Consider the following 6,000-nt stretch of genomic DNA (forward strand, 5'->3'; position numbering starts at 1 on the left):
AGAAGAAGGATGGAAGGAGAGAGGGAAGGAGGAAGGAAAGAGAAGTTAGAGAGGAAGGAAAGAGAGAAGGAAGGATGGAAAGATGAAAAGGAAGGAGAGAGGGAAGAAGGAAGGAAGGAGAGAGGGAAGTGGGAAGGAAAAAGAAGGAAGGAAGGAAGGAGGGGAGGAAGGAAGGACAAAGGGGAAGGAGGAAGGAAAGAGAAGTAAAGGAGGAAGAAAAGAGAGACAGAAGGGTAGAAGGATGTAAAGGATGGAAGGAGAGAGGGAAGAAGGAAGGAAGGAAAGGAAAGGAGGAGAGGAAAGAAGGAGGGACAAAAGGGAAGGGAGGAAGGAAAGAGAGAAGGAAGGATGGAAGGAGAGGGAAGAAGGAAGGAAGGAGAAAGAGGGAAGGAGGGGAGGAAATAAGGGAGGGAGGGAAGAAAAAGAAGGAAGAGGAGGATGGAAGGGAGGAAGGAAAAAGAGAAGGAAGGAAGGGCGAACAGGTGGAAAGGAATTAAGGGAGGGAGGAAAGAGAAAAGGAAGAAAAGACAAAAGGGAAGGAAGGAGAAAGAAGGGAGAGAGGGAAGGAGGAAGGAAAGAGGAAGGGAGAGAAGGAAGGAAGGCAAGTATGTTGAGAGAGCAGAGGGCCTGCGAAAGGGGCTGCATTCAGGCCCTGGGCCTGGGTTTGCCCATACCTGGTCTAGATCCAGGGAAGTCATGTAACCTCTCTATTCTGCCTTGTTCAGACCACTTGACCTGGAATCACATTGTGTCCAGTGCTGGGCAGTACAACTGAAGGGAGATTTTGACTCTAAACTGGAATGTGTGCAGAAGAGGGCCACTAAAATGATCAAGGTTCTGGAGAACAAGCCCTATGAGGAGCGGCTTAAAGAGCTGGGCATGTTTAGCCTCCAGAAGAGAAGATTGGGAGGAGACATGATGAGGTCCATGTATAAATATGTGAGGGGAGGTCATAGGGAGGAGGGTGCAGGCTTCTTTTCCGCTGGCCTGGAGACTAGGACGCAATGAACTACAGGAAAGGAACATTAGGAAGTACTTCCTGACTATGAGAGCTGTTCAGCAGTGGAACTCTCTGCCCTGGAGTGTGGTGGAGGCTTTGAAACAGAGGCTGGATGGCCATCTGTCGGGGGTGCTTTGAATGCAATTTTCCTGCAGAACGGCCCAGGAGATCTCTTCCAACTCTAGGATTCTGTGACCCAGAATATCTGGAGTGTTCTTGCTTGGACTATAAGCAGAGTTTTGCTGTTCACTGAATTAACAGAATGGACCACTTGTGCAACCCACAGGGAAATGCTCGTTTCTGGGGAGCTAGTTATTGGCTTCTCTCCCTATCCAACCCCTTATTTCTCCACTGCATTTTGGCCGAAAGCAGGGGTGGTTGATCTCTTTCCTCCCAGAGACAAAAATTGCCCTATTTATCTATCCCAAGGATAAAAAATGAATCCCCAATGGCTATGTGCTCTAATCCCACTCAGCCAGGGCTTGGGAGAGCATGAGCTGGGCAGAACAAAAGGCAAGAGATGGGGAATGAGGGGGGAGGGAGATCTTAAAGGCTTACGGAGAGCGCTTGCTTGCCGGGGAATATTTACCACCCCATTTGTATAAGGGGATCTTGCCCTGGTTTGGCTCCAGGTGCAACACAGATGGCAATGGAAATGGAAAGAAGCTTCTCTCTTGTGGCATTCGTGCCCGTTCAGAAAATAGTCACTTTCTCAAGGTGAGCATCAGAACCAGGCTTTTCATTGCTTCCCTCAAATCTTTCTGCAAAAAGGGGGAAAACAGAGGGGTTGGCATGTATAGCGATGGTTTGTGGGAGGAAACTGCTGAGCTTGTTGACCAAAAGTTCGCAGGTTCAATTCCGGGGAACGGCGTGAGCTTCTGTTGTCAGCCCTAGCTTCTGCCAACCTAGCAGTTCGAAAACATGCAAATGTGAGTAGATCAATAGGTACCTCTCCGGCGGGAAGGTAAGGGCGCTCCATGCAGTCATGCCGGCCAAATGACCTTGGAGGTGTCTATGGACAACGCTGGCTCTTCGGCTTAGAAATGGAGATGAGCGCCACACCCCAGAGTCAGACATGACTGGACTTAATGTCAAGGGACAACCAACCAACCTGTGGGAGGAAAGTGCTTTCAACCTCTTGCAAGAGCCTGTCAACCATAACTGTCCTCTCCCCAAACCCTCCAACATCTCTCAAAGTGGAACAAATGTGATCTCAAAACATATCAGATTGTGTGATCCACTCATAGAGTCAGAAGAGACCCCAAGGACCATCCAGTCTAACCCAGTTCTGCCATACAGGAACACACAAAGCATTGGGTTGTTGTAGGTTTTTTCGGGCTATATGGCCATATTCTGGAGGCATTCTCTCCTGACGTTTCCCCTGCATCTATGGCAAGCATCCTCAGAGGTAGTGAGATCTGTTGGAACTAGGGAAAAGGGTTTATATATCTGTGGAATAATGACCAGGGTGGGACAAAGGACTCTTGTCTGTTGAAGCTAGCTGTGAATGTTTCAACTGACCACCTTGATTAGCATTTGATGGCCCGGCAGTTGTTTGGTGTGGCTTGTTAGTGCCTGGGGCAATCTTTTGTTGAGAGGTGATTAGCTGTCCCTGATGGTTTCCTCTCTGTTGTTTTGCTGTTGTAATTTTAGAGTTTTTTAATACTGGTAGCCAGATTTTGTTCATTTTCATGGTTTCCTCCTTTCTGTTGAAATTGTCCACATGCTTCTTGTGGATTTCAATGGCTTCTCTGTGTAGTCTAACATGGTGGTTGTGAGAGTGGTCCAGCATTTCTGTTTTCTCAAATAATATGCTGTGTCCAGGTTGGTTCATCAGGTGCTCTGCTATGGCTGATTTCTCTGGTTGAAGGAGTCTGCAATGCCTTTCATGGTGGTCCCTCTGTAGACTTGTCCACAGCTGTATGGGATACGGTAGACTGTAGCTGTGGACAAGTCTCCATAGGGACCACCAAACACAGCAGCATTGCCCAGACACGAATCCAGGAACATGAAAGGCACTGCAGACTCCTTCAACCAGAGAAGTCAGCCATAGCAAAGCACCTGAGGAACCAACCTGGACACAGCATTTTATCTGAGAACACAGAAATGCTGGACCACTCTCACAACCACCACGCCAGACTACACAGAGAAGCCATTGAAATCCACAAGCATGTAATTTCAACAGAAAGGATGAAACCATGAAAATGAACAAAATCTGGCTACCAGTATTAAAAAAAAACTCTAAAATTACAACAGCAAAACAACAGAGAGGAAACAGTCGGGTACATCTAATCACCTCTCAACAAAAGATTGCCCCAGGCACTGCCAGGCCATCAAATGCTAATCAAGGTGATCAGTTGAACCATTTACACCTAGCTCCAGCAGACAAGAGTTCTTTGTCCTACCCTGAGATCTAGACACCATGTTCCTATTAATGCAGCCTTAAGTCGCATTGGCTTTTCCAGCATTGCACTGCGGACTCTTGTTCGTCTTATGGCCTGCCGTAATTTCTTCACTCTTCTTTTCTCCGCAGGGTCCAGCTTCTTTGTTCCAGACACCCCCTCCTACTTCCTCCATTATTGCATCATTCCTTTCTGCCAACTCCACAGTGCCATCTGCCACAAGGACTAGCTTTTCAACACCCTTTTCTTTGGCTGGGGGAGCCCTGTGAGTTGGTCAGCATCCGTTTTGTGTCATTAGGACAGGCCGGTCGTCGTGCGTTGGGGTCGTCTAGGTGGCCGACTCCCATGACAGCGTTGGAAAGCCATGGACGTTGGGCACAAGAACAATCGGGAGTCTCCGAAAGTAGTGGCGCTCCCTCCCTGGGCAATGGGTGTCAATGTTTGTTCAGAGAGAAAGCAGCATTATAGTCTTGGTGGGTGAATTATTGAAGCAGAATGTCTGTTTTTTCCCCCTCTACCGATCAAGAGCAGCCTCAAAAGCTATGCCATCTTGCATCCGAATGCATCCTGCTGACAGATTCAGCAAAAGGCTTCTGTTTTGAGTGCATCACTTTTGAGAAATGGATCCTGTTGCTTTTGCTGCACCTTTAAAAATATGCTAAAAGTGGTCTCAGACTGAGGCTTTTCTCCCACTGAGGCCTCTCTCGGACTGAGGCTTTTCTCCCACTGAGGCCTCTCTCGGACTGAGGCCTTTCTCCCACTGAGGCCTCTCTCGGACTGAGGCCTTTCTCCCACTGAGGGCTCTCTCAGACTGAGGCCTATTCCACTCTGAGGCGAACTAACATTGAGGACATACAGCCCAAAAAACATATGTGAAAAGCTGCTCGTTCCGTTCCAGGCAAGGCAAAATGTCAGCTGTGTCACGACCACCCTTGCTCTACACCCGTTTAAGTGTTAGATATGTGAAGTAGGTAAGTGACAAGTGGTTTTCCCCTCCAGATGTTTAGTAGTAGAGCAGAGTAGACAACGGTGTGTCCGACGGTGCTTCGTCCCTGTCCCTCACCAAGTGCATCTCTTCCGCCTGTGCAACTTTCCACTTCTGTTCAGCATTCCTCTGGCAGCGCTTGCAAAAACATACACGGAGCATCTCTTCCTCTGAGTCGATACTTCCTGCCGAATCCAGGGCTTCCTTGTTGAACTCGCCCTCCTTGAATCAAAACGGGCCTTTTGTAGGAACTGAAGTAGAAGCTCGCAACGATCCCTACTGTCCGGGACTCCCCATTTCCTTCCGCGCCCAGGAATTTGCCAAACGAGGCCATTTACCAAATTGATCAAAGCCTGTGACTTTTTTAAAGACTAGAGCAATACAAGAGATGCCAATCGAGGATCAGGGCCTTCAGGTGGATTCTTCTCTTTCCTTCCTTCTCTCCGCCGATTTCTTTATCCTCTCCTCTCAAAAGTCCGGTTGATATTTTAAGTGTATGAATAAAATACCTGTGGGTTCCTTTTTTTTTCTAAACTTATAACAGTGTTTTTGCCTCTTGTACCTGTTGAAATCAGTTTCCAGAAATATGAATGGATTAGTAATGGTTTTTTTTTCTTAAAATAAATTGTCTCATTTGCTAGCACTGACCTGAAAGGCCGCTTTGTTGTTGTTCCACAAAAGGGAAATTGAGGAGTTTTAGAGAGGGTTGGGAATATCTTCTATGCTGTAAACTTTATTACTGTTGCAACTCAGGGTAGTTTTCACCTTGCTCCCAAACACCACCACACCAAAGCTGTAGATTTGGTGGGCATTGACCTTGAATTCATCTACATCCAGAGAGCACTGTGGACTCAAACATTGATGGATCTGGACCAAACTCTACATGAATACTCAATATGCCCAAATGTGAACACTGGTGGAGTTTGGGGGAAATAGAACCTTGACATTTGGGAATTGTAGTTGCTGGGATTTATAGTTCACCTACAATCAAAAGAACATTCTAAACCCCACCAACGATAGAATTGGGCCATTGTTTGATTCCATAGTGATCTCTGGATGTAGGGGAACTACAATTCCAAAAACAAAGAACACTGCCCACCAAACTCTTCCAGTATTTTCTGTTGGTCATGGGAGAACTGTGTGCCAAGTTTGGTTCAATTCCATCGTTGGTGGAGTTCAGAATGCTCTTTGATTGTAGGTGAAAAATCCCAGCAACTACAACTCCCAAATAACAAAATCAATTTTTTGAGTGAAGGACATACATTGGGTTGTTAGGTATCTTGTGTCCAAATTTGGTGTCAATCCGCCCAGTGCTTTTTGAGTTCTGTTAATCCCACAAACGAACATTACATATTTATTTATATAGATAGATAAGATATACACTAGGCCTGGGCGGTTTCGTTCATTAATTTTGTAATTCATTAAATATTCGTTATTTTTAGCAATTACAAAACGATTACAAAACATATTTTCAAACCCGGAAGTGTTTTTTAATATCGAAATGGCATCCTCCATCTTTTTTACGGGCTTCCGCCCATTTCAAAAATGACGTTTTTAGGGATGGAGGATGCTGGGTGTGCCGGGAGCCAATCCTGCGCTCCCAAGCACCGTGG

The 6,000-nt window shown here is 46.5% G+C and overlaps 1 protein-coding gene across 1 annotated transcript in view; it reads left to right on the forward strand.

Moving 5' to 3' along the window:
- The window catches only part of GOLGA7 (golgin A7), a 28,906-nt gene extending 23,872 nt beyond the window's left edge, over nt 1–5,034 (forward strand). Inside the window, exon 6 of the mRNA XM_067470648.1 lies at nt 3,534–5,034. The gene's annotated coding sequence lies outside the window, so the exon portion shown is untranslated. The remainder of the gene's footprint in view (nt 1–3,533) is intronic.
- The last annotated feature ends 966 nt before the right edge of the window (nt 5,035–6,000 follow it).

Source organism: Anolis sagrei, chromosome 7 (genome assembly GCF_037176765.1).
Source record: "Anolis sagrei isolate rAnoSag1 chromosome 7, rAnoSag1.mat, whole genome shotgun sequence".
Taxonomy (NCBI): domain Eukaryota; kingdom Metazoa; phylum Chordata; class Lepidosauria; order Squamata; family Dactyloidae; genus Anolis; species Anolis sagrei.